The 20692-nt window shown below is 39.2% G+C and overlaps 1 protein-coding gene across 10 annotated transcripts in view; it reads right to left on the reverse strand.

Moving 5' to 3' along the window:
• Positions 1-20692, reverse strand: part of ENOX1 (ecto-NOX disulfide-thiol exchanger 1) — a 374358-nt gene that overhangs the window by 298854 nt on the left and 54812 nt on the right. The window contains exon 1 of one of the 10 annotated variants that reach the window (XM_009672444.2): positions 35-137. The exons of the other annotated variants lie outside the window; for them this stretch is intronic. The gene's annotated coding sequence lies outside the window, so the exon portion shown is untranslated. Of the gene's footprint in view, positions 1-34; positions 138-20692 lie in introns of those variants that run through there. 10 annotated transcript variants of the gene reach the window in all.

Consider the following 20692-nt stretch of genomic DNA (forward strand, 5'->3'; position numbering starts at 1 on the left):
AAACAGCCTACATGCACTATGCATCAACAGTCACCTGGCTGGGAGCACCTGTGCGCTCCAGCTGAAGAGCAGGCATTTTCTTCTCCAAAGGTTGGGGCCCACCAAAGGAGCCCTAGACTCCCTCTGTTCCTTTCAGTGAGCTGGTAATTTTCATGCAGAGAGGCAAAATGTAAATATCAGCATGGATAATTATTTCACTGCTCATTTTTTTCTGTAAGATAACCAGACAGAAAGATAAGGCTCTCTCTGAGAAGCAGAAGCAGTAGAAATTTTGATCCAGCAACTGCATGAGAGATTTTGCCAGTTCTTCTAACAAAAGCAATAGTTTGTTAATTTGTAGCTGCTAACGACTTTCATGCTTAAGAAAAAAAACTACAGAAATCCCTGACTGGTCTTCTCTACCTAGTTTCAGGCAATCTGTATAAACATGACAATTTTCAGGATTATTCATTCTACATTCTGTGTTGCCATTCCTGCTGTTGATGTCAGCTGCAAACAAGCCAGATTCAGAAGTTTAGATTCCACCAGAGAGAGGCATGAACAACACTGCTGTATCTCTGCCCTTTGCATCCTCTATTCCCCCAAAGAGATTTCCACAATAAGGAATACAGAAATCACAAAGAGAATGCCATTAAAGTTAATGTGAAAATCAGCCATATTTCACCTCTAAAAGCAGCAGGAGCTGCTTACTAGGTAATGCTGATAAGAAACAACTGCAAGATCAGAGGGTGTTCAAAGTTTACCCTTTATTTTCAACAGTACTCTCTCCCATTTTTCTGCTTTTATTTCTCCATCAATTATTCCTGTAATATTTCTTTTTCCACATATGTTCATCCTCTGCGCTTTCCCAGATAACTCATCCCTCTCATCTCTTATGCTCTTCTATGGCTGCGTGATTATACCTTTATTTGCAAGATCTCTACAGCTGACCACAAGCACTCACGTTACCACAGCTTAACAGGAGTTACCACTTGTCGACTGAACCATATTAACCACCTAGCTGTATGCAATTCCCCTGCTGCAAGCATCTTAAGTGATGAGTAGCATATTCCATGGGCTAATCTTTATTTTAAAAATTGTCAAATCCAGCAAAATTTCTGTTGCAAGGGTAACTTTCAAAACGTGAACTGCATGTAAAACGCTACTGACGTGATAATGCCGGGAACAATATTGCTCAAAGTTACGTCTTAAGGGATTATTAACCTGAGGATTGCTTATAAGATATTTATAGAGAAACATTATGAATTATTGCATGACTGAGATAGCTGTATGATACAAAGTTTGCAATAAAAGATAAAAACAGTTTTATGTAAGTATACGCACAGATTTGCTGTGCCTAACATCAGCAGCTTCTGTTTTAGAAGTGACCACCCATTCGAGTATTCCAAAAAAGCTCATGGAACTGTTGAAAGAGGCCATGTAAAAGTATTTAATTGTAGCACTCTTTTTCTGCCTTTAACAACACCGGCTGTCACTTTTACAAGCACATCATGCCCTCCAGTTACCCCATATTCTGCAAACACCAAAAGAAACTCCCAAACCTTCCCACAGTTATTAACATCTGCTTCACTTACCGATACTGACAAACTCAAGGACAAAGGCATGATTTAACAGATTTCTCTGTGTAAAGACACAATGCAGTTCACAGAAAAATTCATCAAATGCCCCTGTCAGTAAGCCTTACAAAGTACAGCTTAATGAACGTATGCAAATTGCTATAATATATAAAATGTCTGATACCACTTCAACAATAATGTGCTTATGAAGAAATCTATAGAGAATGGTAAGATGCATCAATCTAATTTGTCTTTGAAATAAAGTGATTTGGTGTCCTCAAGATAATTTCAATCTCTTTTTTTAATGCCTTGTGGCATGACAGAAATACATTACATACAATGAACCTCTGCTTTAGACCCTAGAAAACACGATTATTCAATAGAAAAAGCATTCAGCAACAGACAAACTGGAAGCGCACTGGTACACTTCAATATTTTCCTTCAATGTTTTGACACATTGGCATTTATAAAAAATTGTTATTTCCGAGCCTTGCTACATTTAAACAACCACTATTTTTTCGCAGTTGCTTGATGTGAGGTTGAAGCCAGAGTGTAAGTCAGGCTAATATTTACCGCATGCAGAACTGCTTAGATCTGAAAGCACATCAGAAAACAACATATATCCAGGATGATGACTACTGTTGCTGTTTTCAACATTATTGATCTAGAGATCGAGTCATTTTCTTTTCATCAAGATCATGGAAAAAATGGCTTCTGAGTTAAAATGACTACCAGGGAAAAAACACTCCAAATTTTATAGAGTTTTATTTGTCCTTGAAAACTGAAAGGTTTTTTACCATGTTATTAAAAAAAACTCTCAGTTTTTCGGAAAAGAAGCTAAAGAGAGCAAACAAGTAACCCTCCCACCCTTTATGACTTTAAGGAAAATAGAACTTATCTAAATTTTTACTTTGAAGAAAACACATGGCATAGTAATCTTATCAGCAACTAGTAGGTGCGGAGTTTCTGTATCTTGGCTTTACTATTTAAACATGGGTAGGTGTGGAAGAGAAAAAGCACTGTGATGTACTCTGATTATCTCCTTCAAAGACCTTTTTCTCTCCAAAAACATCTGTCAGAAGAAGCCTACGTGCATCTGGTCAAGCCTTGCAGCAGAGATATGGATTAGACCACTGTTTGTGAACTCTCTCTCTCTTTTTTTCTCTTTTTTTTTTTTCCCAAGTACAGGGACTACTTACCCTTTGGAAGAAAAGTCTTCAAACCATCATTTGTACTAACATAACAAGATTCTCTTCCCTAGCCAACTGAAAGTTAAACTAAACTATGAATGCCAGTTTATTATTTTATCCCAGATTGTCTGCTTACTTGCATATATATGAAGGTGAGCTGGGAAACAAAGAGGAAGAGGGAAGGCACTTTGTTGAGGTTTTTTGTTTATTTATTTCATTACAATTTTTGACCACTACCTTACACTTTCTGAACTCCTAGTCATCCAGAGACTACAGATACAGAACACAAATTATCTGATGTCTTCATCTTCCTTTCAATCTATTTCTCTGGAGTCTGTGATGGACAAGGTCCAGGGTACCATTTGCCAGTTCTTTTACATGCTATTTATTAGGCCTAAAAGTGTCCAGCTGGAAGATGCCCATCACACTCTACAGAATTCAAGTTTTTATAGGAAATAAAAGGAACTCCAGTGCTGGGACTGCAAAAGAAAAATAAATAAATAAATGCTAAGTAATGTTTTACTGGGTTCTTCGTTAGTTTACGCTAGAAAAAAAGTCCACGACGCAAGTATAGTGAGAATGCTAGCTGATAGCCTTACAAGGTAAATTCCCCCCCCCCACCCCCCCACCCCAAAAAAATGTCTAATATACAAACAATTTCACCTCTTATCTTATCTTATATCGTCCATTACGTGTTTTACACTACTATAGAAGTAATTGCTATTACTATCAATAATAGAGGCAAGATTTACTTATTGCCTAAGGCAAAATGACTAAATTCGACAGTATGCAGTGCAGGAATTTTAAATTTCTGAATCATAGGATACAGTTTCTGCATTAAGAATTAACCAAACGATGAAATAGAGAGACCAGACTGAAACACAATATCAGAAATCTATTGTGATCTCCTCGTTTTAAAGGCATTAAATTGTAAAATCCCTCCCATTCTGTTACGCTGAATATTCAGAATGTGTTAGACCCCATGGAAAGGGTTTTTATGTCTTTGCAAATTAATATATAATAGAGTAACTATTTGTAACATTGTTTATAGAATTGAGTTTGTATCGCTGACAATAAGGAGTGATATCTTCAACAATCTGGTATCGTTCTTAGATGCCAGGTACCCATATTTAATAAGTCGAGCTGTTCTCATTTTTACATCTTTTTTTTTGTCTTCAGATTTGCAAAATGGTGCATTCTCTGGCTTCCCTTCATGTTCAGGCAAAGACTGAAATCTGGAAATAAATGAACATGCCAAGCATTTCTTTATTATACTTCATTTTTCAAAATTACCCTTTCAGGTTCCATTATTACCATCTCTATTTTAAATTTGTTCTTTTTAATATAAATCTACAAGTACAGAAAAACGTGTCCCCTTTTGACTGTATATCAAGGCCAACAGGTTCATGGTTGGTGTAGCTAATAAAGGCAAATTAAGGAAGCTCCATCTCACATCTCCTCTCTTATCTCCTAAACCTATACGAAATTATACTAATTATCTCAAGTAAAATTAAACATTTTAAGTTTTCTCTGAAAGAGGGAGGACAAAATTATTCATGGGAGTCAATCTTTTCAGAGCTCCCCTAAGACACAACATCAAATAGATTGCAGAAAAAAAATGCCTTCCACATAGATTTCAGCTTCAGTCTAACAAAACAGCTTCAATAAAATATATTAGCCTGTACACCATCATTGATAAAATTAGATTCACAGTGTGCAATGGAGTGTGCTATATGGTAAAGCAATAAAACCTTTTTTAACCTATTAATTTTTTTTTTTGTTGTTTTATCCCCCCGCCCTTAGGGAACATCAGTGTTTAAAGTCTGGGTGCACGTTTTAACAAAATAGGCAGAGAGCAGAGCCAACCAGTGTCTACCCAGTCCCACATCCTTTACCCATTAGCAGATTTCTGCCACCCTTTGCAGTGAAGGTATTCACCCGTTGCTATTACAGACAAACTAACTACACTGGACAGCAGCTTAATCAATAACAGCAAATGGACCTGGGACTATCCTGAACTGACAGTGAAGTAGATTAGAAAGTGAAATCCTTTATTTGATTATCTTCTTGGCAAGTTGGTACAAACCAATGTTCCCTGTTGAAAAAGAAAAATGAGGAGATTTATAAAAATGCAGACCTCTCTCTACTCAAAGAAAGCTAATTTCCAAAGGCTGGAAAGGGCCTCTTTCCCTAACTGGGGTCTGCAAGTGGTGTGTGGGAAAATGGAAGAAAGCAGTCACTGCTCAAAAGTGTCTCTCAAAGGCAGTGACAAAGTGCAAAGAACCCCAAACTGGAGTACTTTTGTGAAAGTACAAAGCACTGAGCATCTTTACCGAGGCAGACACTTCTGAAGGGAAACAATCCTCACCTGCACACACACACCCAGGCAGAACAGCTGCACAACACAGCCGCTGCCTGTAGTTTGATAATGCAGTGTCTAAGTTGCCTTGCTGCATCTTTAAAGAGGGCCTGAGATATGCAGAGCAAGTACCGTCATCTTTGCAATCTAAAGGTTGTAAAATAAATTCAGTAGGGAAATACATACTTATTTTTCTTCTAAAAGAAAGGCCAAAGCGCTATGCTGTGCTGCTCATCCCAGTGGAAGAGTGAATAAGCAGCTGAATGCAATAGACTCAATGCATCTCTAATCCTTCCCCTCTTTAACTACTGTGACAACTGCTGTGAAAAACCTGTTCAAATAATCACAAGGAACTTAAACAGGAGTTCCAGTAACTTAAGTATAGTTTCTGTCTTTCGGGACTGAGACCTATGAGGATGACTCTGTTAAGTTTAGCATATCTGTGACATTCAGGTTCTTAAATAAACATCTAGCACAATATCTGAATATTATGATACCTCATGCCTGCATAAAAGGAGGAACCATTCCAAATTGGCCACCAGTAAAGTCCAGTCTCAGAAATCACAGGTAGGCCAAAAAATTCCATAGAAGAAACAAGACGACCATTATGTCCTCCTTGCAATGGATACGCATGATAACGGGTAGCAGCTGCAATTCACAGGTGTTTTCACGTATTTCTAGCATTATAGAAAAGAAAGGCCAACATCTCCTCTTTTCTCAGCTGCAGCTAAGGCAGATGGAGCTGCAAAGAGGAGCAGGATCAAGAAACTAGAGAGATGAGGTCTACGAAGCTTTTTAAGTAGTCAGTTGTGACTCCTGCTGAAAGCAGAGGATAGGCACCATGGTGTCACCCTCTGAAAAGTTAGAAATAATGAGGAACAGCTCATCAAGGGAAAGACTATTAACAGACAGGGTAGTGGAAGAATTAGCTCACTGTAGTGATAATAAAACAGTATTAGAAAGGTAGAGCAATTTTAAACAAAGGTAACTAGAAATACTTCCTCCTTCCTCCCACCCCCGAGCCCTAAAACACTCTTCTCCAAGTCCTTCTCATCTTCAGCATGGTGATGCTTCAAAGTTAAATGTCCCAGAAGAAAATCCTGTATTCTGTCTGCTAGCATCAAGATGAAGCATTGTATGCTGTGGTAGGCCTGTAATCTCCAAGGGCTGCATGTCTGTATGAACGATGAGAATAGCTGCATTTTGTTCCAGTTATTGCAAATTAAGAGCAGAATCCCGCTGCCTGGCAAATTTGCAGCGCATAGGCTTCAGCTGGGAAAAGTTTGAGTATTGTGCTTGGGCTGCAGTCTTGAACGAATATGCTATTCAGAGGAACGAACTGGGATTGTGTCTGATCACGCTTAGCTCAGGAGAGCCATGCAGTACCTGCTCCACAGAGACACGTGTACACCACACAGTCCCTTTCTAATACCGATAAAAAAAAGGCCAAGGCCAACAACGCAGTATGCTTTGGGAAGGCAGCTGGAGTGAACATGCCCAGCTGTGGAGGTCTAGCAACAGCGGGGAATTTCTTACACTGACCTCTCAGACTGGATCCTCCTGGCATCTGTTAGCAAACAGCAGAATGCACAGACCATTGGCTTAAACATGACATAGGTGATGGTGCAAACCCATGCACACTGGCCAGTCTCTTTTCCAGCCCCTTTAGAAATACCGTGACTGAACACTCAGATTGTGAGTTTATTGTTTTATAAATGCTCCTATGCATTCTCACAAAACCCTTTCTGAATTTACCAAGTTCTATCATCAAATTATTTTGGTTTTCTACTCAGCTAGTTTGTTTGGAATCTATTCTAGAACTTCACCTCTTGGGATAGTTGAGAAATTTCTTCCAATTTTCAGTCTAAATTCATTCAGAAGTAATTAATAACCTTATTATCTTGTGCTGATATTATCCTTCAATTTCAACAACTTCCCTCCCTCCCTGGTATTTGCCCTCCAAATGTACTTAGAATAAAGTTTCCTCTTTGACATACAAACTATAGAGAGGGGAGTGTATTTTCCCATAAAGTCTGAGAGAGGGGAACCATCCACTGAGAAACCATGTTTAATTTTTTTTTTTAAACTAACAAACAAAATATGGAAGCTGATTTCTTTTCCCCGCTACTCCAGGCATACATTAGGAATAATAATGCCTGCATGGAGAACAAGCTACCACCTAAGGCCCACCAAGAGATAAGAATTAGGACTGAAGAGTCACCCACCTAGAGGCTGCACTTTAAATGCAGTTAGGATTCTGAACACTAAGCTATCTGTCAAGCGCAAGTACCTAAAAGCAGAAGGGAAAGGAGTAGACCCCTGTCATATAATAGCCATCTTACTAGAGGACTTAGAAAGCGGAAGACATTGACCATAGACTTGCTCCAGCCTGAAAAGATTCAAAATCCAAAGCACCTGGCACCAAGACCTCCTGTTCTCTAGGTAAATGTTGCACCTGCTTCACTTCTATGCAAGAGGTAGTTTTATCCTCCACTTTGTTTTCCAATGTAACCACTACACTTTGTATTGAATTCAATGCCATTCAAATGTATTAGGAATGGTCTTAGTACACCCAGTGTATCAGCTCTCTCTGAGTGCCAAAGCACCTCACTGCTACCTCTGCATTGCAACCAAGAGCATCAAGACATCTCCCTATTTAAGCCATGATGTTTCTGAACACGCATAGACCCTACTTCTAAATGTCCAAGGAAGTCTGTGGTACAGGACAGAGGGACTGATGGATTTAAGTTAGGTGACCCTCCGGTGTGGTTGGTCTGTGTTGATCTCCAAGACTTCTGCACCTAGAGGGGAATTTGTCTGCCTAACTGCAGATGTCAATATCTGAGCATGTCACCTTGAGCTACCATCGATGGCGAGAGAGAAATCAATACCTCTGGGGCTCAAATCAACTCATCCCAATGTGGGTATCTAAAACAGCTTAAATGAATTGCACCCAACTATAGGGTCCATCGATCATAACAGGAATCTAGGGAGAGCAGCTTTGATGTAGACGCTTACAATACCAATAACTCAAGGTAGCTGAGATAAATCTTACCGCTGAAGTCTGCCTCAGGAGAGTTGGCACTCAGAATGCAGATCTAAAGTCATAAACAGGGGTTCAAAGGATGGGTTTTCAGTGATTCCATGATCTAATCTGCAACTCTGTATTTAGCCCAAACTTTTCTTATTGAATTTTAAACAGAAGAATTCGAGATTTGCCACAATGATAGCAGTAATAAAAGTCATCATTAATTTAGGAAAATTGATTTACGAGAAAATATTAAAATAACTAAATACTTATAGCTTGTTAAAGCTACATTGAAAGAGAAATATGATAATTATCTACAAGCTCTAGATGGATGCTCACACTAAGGATTTTTTTAATAGGGATTTTCAGGAAAATATAGCTAAGAGTAATGTGATTATACTGAGTAAAGTAAAATTTAGGCTGACAGGAAAAAATTCCTAATAATGAAATGTATTCTATTGTAGAATAAGCTTCCAAAGGAAATTGGCTGAAGTCCAATCACATCTAAAGCCAACTGGACGAAGATCCGCAGAGAACAATCCTGCATTAGCTGCAAGATGGACTAGATGACTCAACGGCACTTTTTCTTTTTTAAATTCCTATCATTCCACTGTATAAAATAATCCAATAAGCCAAAGCAAGAGGGAAATAGGCTTAGCAACAACTGCAGAGTCGTCTCTTCTCCGAGGCCTGCATAGCGCAATCAGTGTCTTGCAAGAGGGAAGGAACATCTGTATGTGGCCAGAGTTCCCGGTTAATCCAATGTTACAAAAACCTATGTTTGCTTTCCCCTTTCTCTCCCATGCTCTGCTCCTTAATAAAATAACTTTACCAGAAAAATTGACCCTGTTTCCTAAATGCATCAATCATGGTTTTTGCCGCGTCACCTACTCATAATTGGTTTAAGCCTTCCTGATCTCAGATGCCAGTTGATGTTAAGCAAAACACAAAAAAAAAATAGCCGGTAGACATATTTCCACTGAAATAATCTTGCCACATGTCGATCTATGAAGAGTAGGGCAACAGTGCTTTCATTAAGTTATTTCACTTATTTTTTAAATGGTGCAATAGCTTTCTCTTTAATTTTGAGGGGGCTATGACATCAATTTTATAGTGGAAAAAGAAATCTTGAGGAGCCTCTATGTTAATATACTCTCTGTTTTCTGTTACATCGCAGCAGCAAATAACAGAAGACTTCTTAAAGAATCACTGTTCAATTCAGTTGTGGATTTTGTTTTCCTCACTAGGGAATATTAGACGGTCTTAACAATATATATATATAAAAATATTTTCTGAAGAAAGTGTTTTCAAGTATAACATTAGCTTTCTGCAACACATTGTAACTCCATTTTTCCCACAGCTGTCCAACTTTATGGTAAATGCAGACCAAATCTCTTCTACCCACTTGACAGAGATGTCTGAGATTTCGGAGAATGTATTTAGCATGTATAGCAGGGGACATCTCCTCCTAAAAAAAAATATGTATTTAAACATCATAGTCTGAAGAAGTCTGCATGACATGTTTTTTTTTTTTAAACCTTTTTGCCTTAAGTGTGCAGTTAAGCATACAATGGCACAGGCAAGATTTCTGTTTTTCAAAAAAGAATATTAATGGAAATCTATGTCTGTATAACAGAATAGAGATCAATAGCTCATAGCTTATACCACTAGTTTTGAATTGTTCAAATAATCTCTCCCTCATTTCTTCCCCTTCTCCCTTGAACTTTCCAAATCAGAACCAAATTATTACTTTCCTACCTTCTTTCCTTCATCCAAAAAGTAAAAAGAATTAAAATGCTAGAATTTTAACATATGCAATGCTAATACAGTTGAAATTTCTCCTTCTCTCCTGTCTTAAGATAATATGAGACAAAACACAAATTACTTTTAACCGTCTAGCTACTAATTCTGCCCTGGCAATAGAGTCAAGGCCAAAAAAAAAAATGGCACCTACAGCCCTGCGTGTAGAACGGAAGCTGCCTTGATAAAAGTGTCCCAACCACTTTTAATAGGTCCAAAGCTATGCCAACAGAAAAACTTCAGAGGGGTTGGACGTGAACGGCTGTGTACATGGGATGGAGCTCAAGGAGCAGCTGCAGATCCTATAAGATGGAAATCAATGAGAATCGAGGTGATGGGGGCCAAAACGTTGATACATGGGCTGCAGGAGGAAGGCACACGACGGCAGCAGCAGGCAGTGATAGGAAAAGGAAGAAAAGAGCATCTCTTCAGATGGGGAAGGGACCCAGACAAAGCAGCACTTTAACACCTGCAAAATGACCGTGAGGCAGAAGACACTGCCTACAAGAAAGGCCTAAAAAAGTTGTGAGAAGCTCCTTTTATCCCGCAGTTTTATAGAAGCTAACTAAAGAATTATTCAAGTCCCACACACAGGGGTAGATCAAGGAAGACGTGGAAAGATTTTTTAAAAGAAGTATTTTCTGCAAATTATTATTAAAAAATCAGTTTTATTGTTCTTAATCAGACAGCTATTTCTAATCATGATATCTTAATCAAAAGCTAAGTTGCTGCAATTATTCCCTGATCTATAACATTGAATTTATGTAAAAAAAAAAAAAATGGAGAGGGGAAATATTTTATTTCTGTTTAACTAAAAGTGCAAGAATTAACCATTTAAAAATAATCATATATAAGGACTACATAAAGCCTCGCTTGAAGGGTGTTTTTTCCAGCAGTTAGCAAGACTGTCAACACAATAAAGATGCTATGGCATGAAAATGCCTTCACAGCTATACAGCAGAGTAGCTACTTGATTTCTTTGTCCAGTTTATTGCATGCTTTGCTCTGTTAAAAGAAGTGTGGCCAGGCAGCAGGGATGAAAGCTACCTAGTTTCCTACTGCAGGTTTCTGCAGTCACTTTGAAATATCTGGAGAGACAGATGATCTTAGATTCCCAGGGAACAACTGCGTGTTCAACCACAGGGAGTTTCTCAAGGATGGGTAGGAAAGAGAGAGCGAGCCGGGGGAGACTTTGCTCACGGAGATTTTCCCAAGGGGATTTCATTGGACTTGTGGTTAACATTGAAACTTGTAGACTGGAAAGAACGACCAGGAGAAAGATCTCCCTGCCTCCATCCCAAAGACATCTCTGCAGTGGGGCAATCTCTTTTCAGTTTCATTATTTCGGACTGTCTCACACAGCAGGTCACAGTTTTCTCTCTTTAAAGAATAATTTGGCTCTAGTTTAGTATTGTGCATTCTAATACCCAAAACTAGGAAGCAGCAGCTTTAGGGGTCATTCATGTAGTGTACTCACTTTAAGGAAAACAAAAATGCCTAAAATGGAGTCCTCTCACAAGCTCAGACTTTTATTGAAAAGATAACGTAAAATTGAAATAAACTGCAAAAATAATTTTTTTTGAAAGAAAAAGGATAATTTGGAAACAAGAAAAACATTTTGCGGCTCTGGATATCATACATTGTATTAACAGTCCTGCTTCGGAAGGGACGCCAAGTCCAGGTGGTGAAGTAGGAAGGAAGAAAAAGGACAGTGATAAGAATTGTGGAGCAGTTGGTTCTTGTTTTAGCATGAGCAAAAGGAAACAGTCTCAGCTTGAGAAAGCAAAGAGAGCTGTGCTTTTCAATGTCAAATTATTTCCCACCCCCTCACACGTACAGTGACAGAAGTTGAGGGAAATTAAAATGCAGGAAGACTGAGAGGAAAAAAAGCCTCTTTTATTCTTAAAATCTTTATTTGGGGCCTCTTATGCTTTATCTTTAAGCTTAGATTTTTAACAATAGCACCTTTATTGTTTTGCTTCAAGAGGTATATTTTAAGGTACTGTCCTGAGGACTCTTGCGAGCTTTTATGTTTGCCTGATTTTGCGGGTTTTTTTGGGGTGCGGAAGTTTGGTTGAGGAGGGAGAAGAGGAAGCAGCAAGGGGCTGATCATCTTTACAGAGTATGCCTATATTTCGGCAGTGTGTCCCAACAGCTTACAGGGACCAAAGCTTGCTATATTTAGTGGATAAAGCACTTACAAATCCTTATTTGTAAGCTGAAATTTTCCTGGGCTCCTCCTCCACCCTGTAACATTACATGTGTTACATGAGCAGCTGTAACAATTACATGCTTTTTTAAACAAGAAATACTTTCAAAGATATCAAAATTTGCTTGGCATTCTGAATTATAGGAAAAGAAGCCTAATTCATTACAAATGAGTTTTTTAAATATGCTATAACTACACAAGAAAATCTAGCAAGTTTACATGCATTAATTGTTGCCACAGTGTTGAAGTGTCTGTGAGTGCAATTGCATTACCCAGTTAAGCCCAAAATCGTCAAATCTATTCATGCAGCAGGCATATCCTATTTTAAAACAATCCCAGTCAGTTAGATAATACTCCTTCTCTGCGTATGAAGCCATTCAACATTTAAAAGAAAAAAAAAAAATCTTTCCAGCTTTCCCTCAGATCCCAAGTGGCTTGAATTTTTCAGCGTAAACCCTGCTAAGACAGAGGACTGAATATTGAAAGCATTGTAAAGATTCTGTCATTCAGAAAATGAGGTTCAGAGGCACAGTTCTACTTCACCAAGAGCAAAGAACAAGGTTCCTGAACCGCCACCCCCACTGCAAACTTAAAATATCGATCCTCCTCAATCAAATTCCTCGATGGGTTCCAGTACGGGAATCTGATTGCCCACAAATTATATAATTTAAAATATGCTTGACTAAAAATATATTTGACTAATCCAGATTTAATATTTAGAGATGAAAGAATAGTTATCTTCACTGTACTAAGCCCAACCCAAAGAGCTCTCCAACTATTCCAGTATTAACTGATATAGGAAAGATAATATCTATTTTCAGAGTTTATATACTGTCTCCCTATGTGGCTTTTTTTAAGCTTATCTTAAAAAAATAAAATAAAATCAATCGACCTTTTGAGAAGCAGCATATCCTATCTCTCACTGGAGAAAGAAAGGCACGCTTTGGCACACTGGCTTTTGAAGGGTTTCCATCTCAGGCTCAAGCACAGGATTGCAAGGTCTGTTGGTTGCATGGCATTTTCACACTACCGAAAGATATTCTAGCCACTAACAATACTAGTTTGAATTTTAATGGGGCTGTTCTGAAGAAAAATAATTAACATGTGCTTGACTTGCCATATATTAGAGAAAACAATAATAGCAACTAAATCGGCATCTTCCGTGGCACGGCCCAATTTCAGCTGTCTTGCCCATGATGAGTTGTGCAGCTGACTCATCCCACAGACACGCATCACATAATGAGAACGAACACAAGGCATTTGCAATGTCAAGAATTAGGTTTTATATATGACAGAGGAGGACATAGGACCATATTAGGAGGGACTGCCTAGAAAGCAGCAGCCAGCCAGCCATTACATCTTTGAGTCACAGAAAATCCCTGACAGGTGGCTAATTGATAATGACGTAGCACATGGCCGTTCCTACTCTGTCAGCTTGATTGTTAGGCTTCAAGTGAGGGCATGCAATCTTGGCTTTTCACTGTCCTTGAGTTTAAGATGTCATTCTGAGTGCTTGCCTTACAAGCCCTGGATCCCTGCAGAGCTAAATTCTTAGAAAATATTTGTATCTCCTACAAGAGGGGCTCAAAGCAATCTCATAGAGCGGCACAGACAATTCCTGAAAATGCTTTGTCCCACTGATTATGGCCACCAGCATAGCACCAGTGGACGTCAAAGAGAAATCAGGCCACTGAATCTACCTGAGAAGTTGTTGTGAGGACCTGCTACGTGATGTTTAGGGACATTAGCTGAAATAAACAAAATATGGAAATGATTAATGGCATCGAGTCTGGCAGGTAGGTTCTTATCACGACGTACACTCGGCAGAACGTGGGCTCTACTTAGTCACAAAAACAGGACGTGGAGAAACCAGATCAGATAACAAAAGAAGTCTGTAAAACACATGCCTGTGCTAGGGACTGTATTTATTAGCACAGCCATTCAAGAAGTCTTATCCTTAGCACAAGGACCAAACTAAACAGAGCAGTCCCAGCTGTCAGAGTACCACTGGTTAATCAGCATGTTTTCCTGTATCTCAAGAAAAAGAGAGACACATCTCAACTACCTTCCCTCCCTGGCCTGGGTTCCCCTTATATTCAACAGAGCAAGACATGGAGCCTAGGGCAACTGAGATGCCCGATTAGGGACCTATGGCTGGTTGGAGTGAGTTCAGGCTGTTGCTATGTCATGTTCCTGTACAGTCTGGAGAGAGATAGGTACTGCCAGAGTGCGGTGCAAAACATAGCTGGGCTGAATCACTCTCTGAAGCTGCTCTCTCCCTCTCTCTTGACTGCATAAGGAGAATAGGTGCCTCCATCTTGGCACAACAAGCTCTCAGTACAAATTTAGCATGCCAAAGGATTAATCTACCCATCATTTAACTCAAATGTCCATAAAATTATTCCTGGGGCTCAGAAAATATGAAAGTGGCATGGTAGACAAACTCCTGCTTCCATCAATCAGCTTTTCATCAACATCATTCATCCTGTCCTCTTTACCCTGAATAAAATCTGCATTCTCTCTTTACCATGCAAATAGCCCTTATGTAATAAATATGGCAACACTATAAATCCTTCAGTGTCCCTTTTTTCCCTGTAGGGAATTTGTTTCTGCACCGCTTTATGCTGAAAAGCTCTTTCAGACCTCAAGACATGCATTAACTGTGTTTCTTCCACCTTATACAAGCTCAGTCAAGGACTATCTTCTCCTAAAGGATCTCCCTGGTAAGGAAGGGCACTGGCATCCAAGATCTTCAGCTCTACCTGTTGGACTGTGAATCTCTGCAAAGAGGAAAGTTTCTTCTACGATCTGTTACCCTTGGGAGCCCTAACTTAGACCTTCCTCCAAAATAAATGAAGTGTGAGTGGTACTTTTTATTTCTTTGCTCTCATATTTGGTTCCTAAAAGGTTTTTTATAGATATTATTCAAAGAAGGATTAAAAAAAAAAATACAGAGGAAAGTGAAAGCTCATCCTAATTGGCCTTTAGCCACAAAAACAGTAAATAAAAAGAAAAAAAAAAGTGGACTGTTTTCTAATAGAAATCATACCTCATCCAGGAAATCTGAATCTCCCTTTTCTACCTTGAAAATGTGTGAAGCTGAGGAATGAAATTCTAGTTTGCACCATTTCTGACTTTCATCCATCAGTTCAAAAAATCTGTCTGTACACTGAAGGAAAAAATTAAAAAACTGTATGCAGTGAACACACCCATCTGCAAGCAGAGAGATGTTATTTGGGTGTAACAAAGAAGAGGCAATGGCAAGAACAGCTCCTGTAGTAATTACTCTCTGCCATAATAGAGTTGTCAAAACCTGGGACCTAAAATAACCCCCTTCCTGGTTTTTTTTTTTTTGAGGCTCTCTTGTATCCAACCATTTATCTTCTGACCTGTCTTCACAAATTTTGATTCCTCAACAGCCTTGTTATTGAGTTTCAGGGAGAATATTGTATGCCAGAGAGCCAGATTTTCATATGCAGCCACTTGAAATGAGTCTCCAAGACAATGCATTATGTTGCGTTATTACCTCCTCCGCCACAAGAATTCTGTTTCTCCTGGGAAGAATTTGATCTCTTTTCTTATCAACACCTTCCTCCATACAGCAGCGTGTTTCCTCTCACCCTCCTTCAGTCACAGAGTGCAAAAACCCTAGAAAAGGTGAAGTGCTGCATGTGTTAATGAAAGGCTGATTAGGAACTGACTACTAATGGAATAGGTGCTGCATCCCATATTGCCGTGGGATTTTCTATCAACTATCAAGCCAGAACACGTGTGCACAGGTAGCAAATACACCATGGAGAGGCACTTGTGCACCTCGCTATTAGCCTTAAACAGATTTTCCAGCGTCTGAGCAGTGACCTGTTAATAGCTTACATAATGAAAAACAGCACTGAAATGAGTCAGTGTGCTTGGCAAATTCAGATCATTAACCATGAGAAAGCGCTTCAAGTGGAACAAGGGAGAAACACATACCCCAGAGAACATTAAATAGAGAAGTCTTATTAATGACGAGTAAACAGGTGCAACATCCCACTAGAAATGACGGGATGGGCTCCTTCATTCCTCAGAAAAAATTACCCTCGGAAGGACTACATCCCACCTTTTACAACAGAGCAAATCCCAGACTGACATCTCTTCCCAGCTATCGGCTGACTGAAAGGGGAGAAAACACATGGTTCATACAGCTGCAGGCTCACCACGGTGCAAATATTCAGCAGGAGCAGGCAGGGATTAAGAGCAGTCCCTATGGAGATCCATACTGCACATGATGTGATAAGGAAAGTCTGGGACCCGCGGGGAGGCACTCCAACAGCTCTGCGTGCCAGCTGTGCATCACTAGGTGGTGGCTACTGTGCTTTTCTGCTCTTGGAAGTTGGATGGAAAGAAAAAAAAAAAAAAAAAAAGAGGAATGAGTTTTTCCACTGGAAAAAAGCCTGAAACTGCAGAAAAACTGTTTCAGCTCATAGTGTCACCAAGAAGAAACTGAGGGATAAAATTCAGAGTAGTCTACACCAGGGCTGTAACTGCTCCTCTTGTGCAGTTTCTGCATTGCAGTGACAACTCCTGCCCAATGCATAAACATGGGGTGGTGATTCGCCATTCGATCGGTAGCCTTGTACCCGCTTTAAATATTCAGAGAGGTACCTGCACCACAGTTTGGGAAAGCCCGGCCCGGGTGTAAACATTTTGACTATTTTAACAAGACATTTCAAGTTCAGACTGTTTTTATTTTAATTTTTTTTTTTAAGGTGAAGGAATGCAAGACAAAAAATAAAGGTACTCACTGACCCAAATCAATATTTTTTTTTAAATCTTACCTATAAAAGTGCAAATCAGTGTAGATTTCATCTTAGTCCAAAATGATTTTGTTTTTTTTTTCTTTTTTTTCTTTTTTTAAAAAAAAGCTTGGCTTAACAAGTGTTTTGAAAAGTTAATTACTTGCACTGCTTTATTTGGGATCAGAGCACATAAACAGCATACTTTGTTCTATGTGAAACAGCTTAACTCCCAGGGCTGGCAGAGGCATAGTCTCTAGGACAGACCAAAGCGGCCTGAAGAACCTACAGGTTTTATACATACAGCAATCACCCACTTCTTTTCAGGATTAACAGGCCCCAGGCTTTATCCTAGAAATATGACATGTACTTAGTAATTCTCTCTATTTCATTTTTATGCAATAGGAGGGACTCCTTTGATGTAATTTCTTCTCATAAAAGAGTGATACAACGACCATTTGACAGGACAGGATGTTGCACTAATGTTTTAGATGCCTATCTCTGCAAGCAAGTCTGAAGCTATACACAAAGCTCTCTTGGCTTCATTTCCTTATCTGTTTTATGCACATGAACAGCTGGAAATGGACATATAGAGGCTTTAACCTTCCACGGCACATCTAAAAAAGTATGCAACCAAAATCTGTGCAGTCCTGAATGCCAGAAAGCCATCTGTATACAAGTTAATTGCTTTTGGTTTGAATAGTTTCCATTTTTATCCTGCCGTCTACACTTGTACCTATTCAGTGGTTCATTTTGGACACAGCAGGGGAACACATGCCATGTTCCAGTCCAGTTCTTCCATGTTCCTGGCCTGCTCGTTGCTAGCCTGCCCGCAAATCCTGCCCTCCCTTCAGCATCTTTCTCTATTTGTCTCAGAAACCAACAGAGCAAGCCTAAGGAGTGCTATTTTCACCAACACTTCTGTACAGTGAATTAGTGGGCTGAGCGGATGACAGGGGCAAGCACAGGTTTATTTTCTGGTTTTCCAAACCCGCTTCCTTTTCTATGACAAACTAGAGCCGTCCAGAAGCAGCAAATGCAGCACAGTTCAGCCACGACCAGAAGGTATAGCCGTGTCAAACTATGCAACACCTTTACCTGACTGCTTTTAAATAGAACCAGCTGTTCTTTTTACTCATTAAATCTGTAGATACACATATGTATGTGTGTATAGTAAATTAACAATACAAATCACACTCAAAAAAAAAAAAAACTCTGACATTACTTAAAATCTTGCTACTAATTGCAAATGTGATTCAGACCAGTGATGTATCTATAATAAACAAAAATAACCTGGCCTTTTTGTCTTGGAGGAAATGAATGTGGCCTAACTAGTGAAAAATAAAATAAAGTTAACACTAAACACCTCTGCTCTGTACTCTCTAATCAGTTTTTGCTAGCTCTGGCAGATCTTCATTAATGACCCCATAAAAGTGTCAATATTATCTAAATAAATCCACTATTTTCTTCAAATATCATCATCTGCAGATCTCATCTTGGAATGCAGTTTCTGTTAGAGATTGTGTACAAAGCAGGAAGTTGTTTTATAGGCAGGCTTAAGCTTGGAATATTTACTGAACCCAAAATGAGAAAGCATTCTGAGTTAAGTACATGGAAATGCTACTAAAGAAAACATGCACAGCAACTTTTCTGTGTTTACAGAAACTATCTTTGGTAAAAACAGCTATGTCATCAAAATGTGTCTCTTTACAAATATATAGAAATAAGTCTTTTAAACAAATAAGTCTTTTAAACATCATTTACTAGCTGCAGGAATAACAAGAGCAAAAAAAAACTGTAGTGAGTCACTGTGGCCCTTCTAGGAACAATTAAATTAAAATTTTATTTATAGTGACCTTTCCAGTTTACTTTACAGTTACTGATCAAAAGTACATTGTCACCCTGTGGACACGCACTATCAGCTTTATCTCCCATTCTTACTGCGAAATTGAGCTGTTAATGTCAAGAAACATTAAAAAGAAGCTGTTCTACTGAATTTGCTCTATCTAGCTATCTGGACGTTCTCAAGAAAGGTGCTATTCATTATGGACAAACTAACATTTATTCAAAAGCAAAGTGGTATGATCAAAACTGGCAATTCATAGCCAACTGCCATGGTCATGATCCTTACAGCAGTTTATGTCATAGACAGAAAGCCCAAAGTGAAAAGTTGTCAGAGCAGTTTCCAAAGGATCTTTTCTCTAAAAGAATCCAACTGAATGTTGTTTGTCAAAAAGAATGTTGCCTAGTGTCTGCTCTTGCAATGTTACCTTATTCTCATAATCAGCTCCAAAAATAAAGTAAAAGAAAGGTTTCAGGTCATATCACTGTACCACAGTACCAATTGGTACTTCACTTATTTTCCTAAATTAAAATTATGCTTCAGTGTATATAGATATATATAGATTTAATATAAGGAAATACATTCTCCTATATAAGATTACTGGACTGTTTTGACACTAATCATGTCCCGTTGCGTCCATGGCACTGTTGATTTTCCTATTACTGCAACACTAAACATTTCAAAGCACGTACGACATACTGACATAGAGGCAGATTGAAACCTAAATATAATGAAAGTGTGCTCATTTGCCTAAATGTTGTCCACATAAGAGGGAATTCTAAAAAGCACCCTCTGTGTGTCTGAAATCTCAGTTTTCAGCTTCAGATTCCATGTCTGGGAACATCTTCATTTGGTCAATGCTGAGCAGCCCCTTGACTGCACCACTCCCAGGTCTGAGCCGGAGTGCTCAAACAGGATACCTCTGGTGCGTTCTGCCTGCTCTCCAGCCAGGAGGCGCACTGGGGACACATTTTAGGGACGGCCTTTCTAAGAAACAGTTCAGGAGCCAATGCATTGTTCAGAAGCCTGGTAAATTCCAAGGAACCCTTAATTATTTTATTTGATGATAACATTCATTTAAACGATGTAAATACTTCTTAGAAAAGAGACCAGCTCCCTGGGAAACCTTCTGTCTCTGTCCCCTTGAATATCTTAATCACCATATCAAAGTCTCTTTCTTTCTTGTATTTTTTTCATAGCTCAGTGACTTCACTTCTGCTCAGCATACCAGTTTCAAGAAGTGAGGAAGCTGTTCCAATCAGACTAGCTGGTGCTCAGTGTTTGGGGCATCTCCTTGGAGTGGCAGGAATTATCTTGGGACCTTTCAGGGTGAAAAGTATATTGAGTATGGTTTTTCCCTCATTATGAATGGGCAAGGGCCTAAGTTGTAAAAAATTCACCAGCTCCTTGCCCTGTGCAACCACTTTCTCATATAGGATAGGCCTACTGGAGGGAGGGAAGGAGGGAGAGAAGGAGAGAGGGAGGGAGAGAAAGAGAGAGGGAGGGAGGGAGGGAGGGAGAGACCCAACAGCTGGGGACACTGATTTCAGAAGAGGTTTCTGGGCATGGATCTTGTGTCCGGTAGGTTTCTCTTTGTGCCCAGAGATATATCTAAGGTCCAAATTTAAAATCTGTAGTTTTTTCAGCATTTCTCATTGCTTAACTTACACACACACAGCATTCAAAGGGGATTATTGTGAAAATTATCCAGAGGCATCTAAAGTTAGCTAGATGAAGTGTCCAAGGTTCGTCCAAAATGAACCGTGAACTAGCCCTGAGGATAACGTCATGCCTTTTTCCAGCAATAACAGGGGAACTTTAAGAGCCACAGGTCATCCGGGTCTAATATTTATGGACAACTCAAAAGACAGATAGTCTGATCTACCTCACAGCAGTCTTACTTTTCTCTTACTTCAACAGTGTTGTCTCTAA

Source organism: Struthio camelus, chromosome 1 (genome assembly GCF_040807025.1).
Source record: "Struthio camelus isolate bStrCam1 chromosome 1, bStrCam1.hap1, whole genome shotgun sequence".
Classification (NCBI taxonomy): domain Eukaryota; kingdom Metazoa; phylum Chordata; class Aves; order Struthioniformes; family Struthionidae; genus Struthio; species Struthio camelus.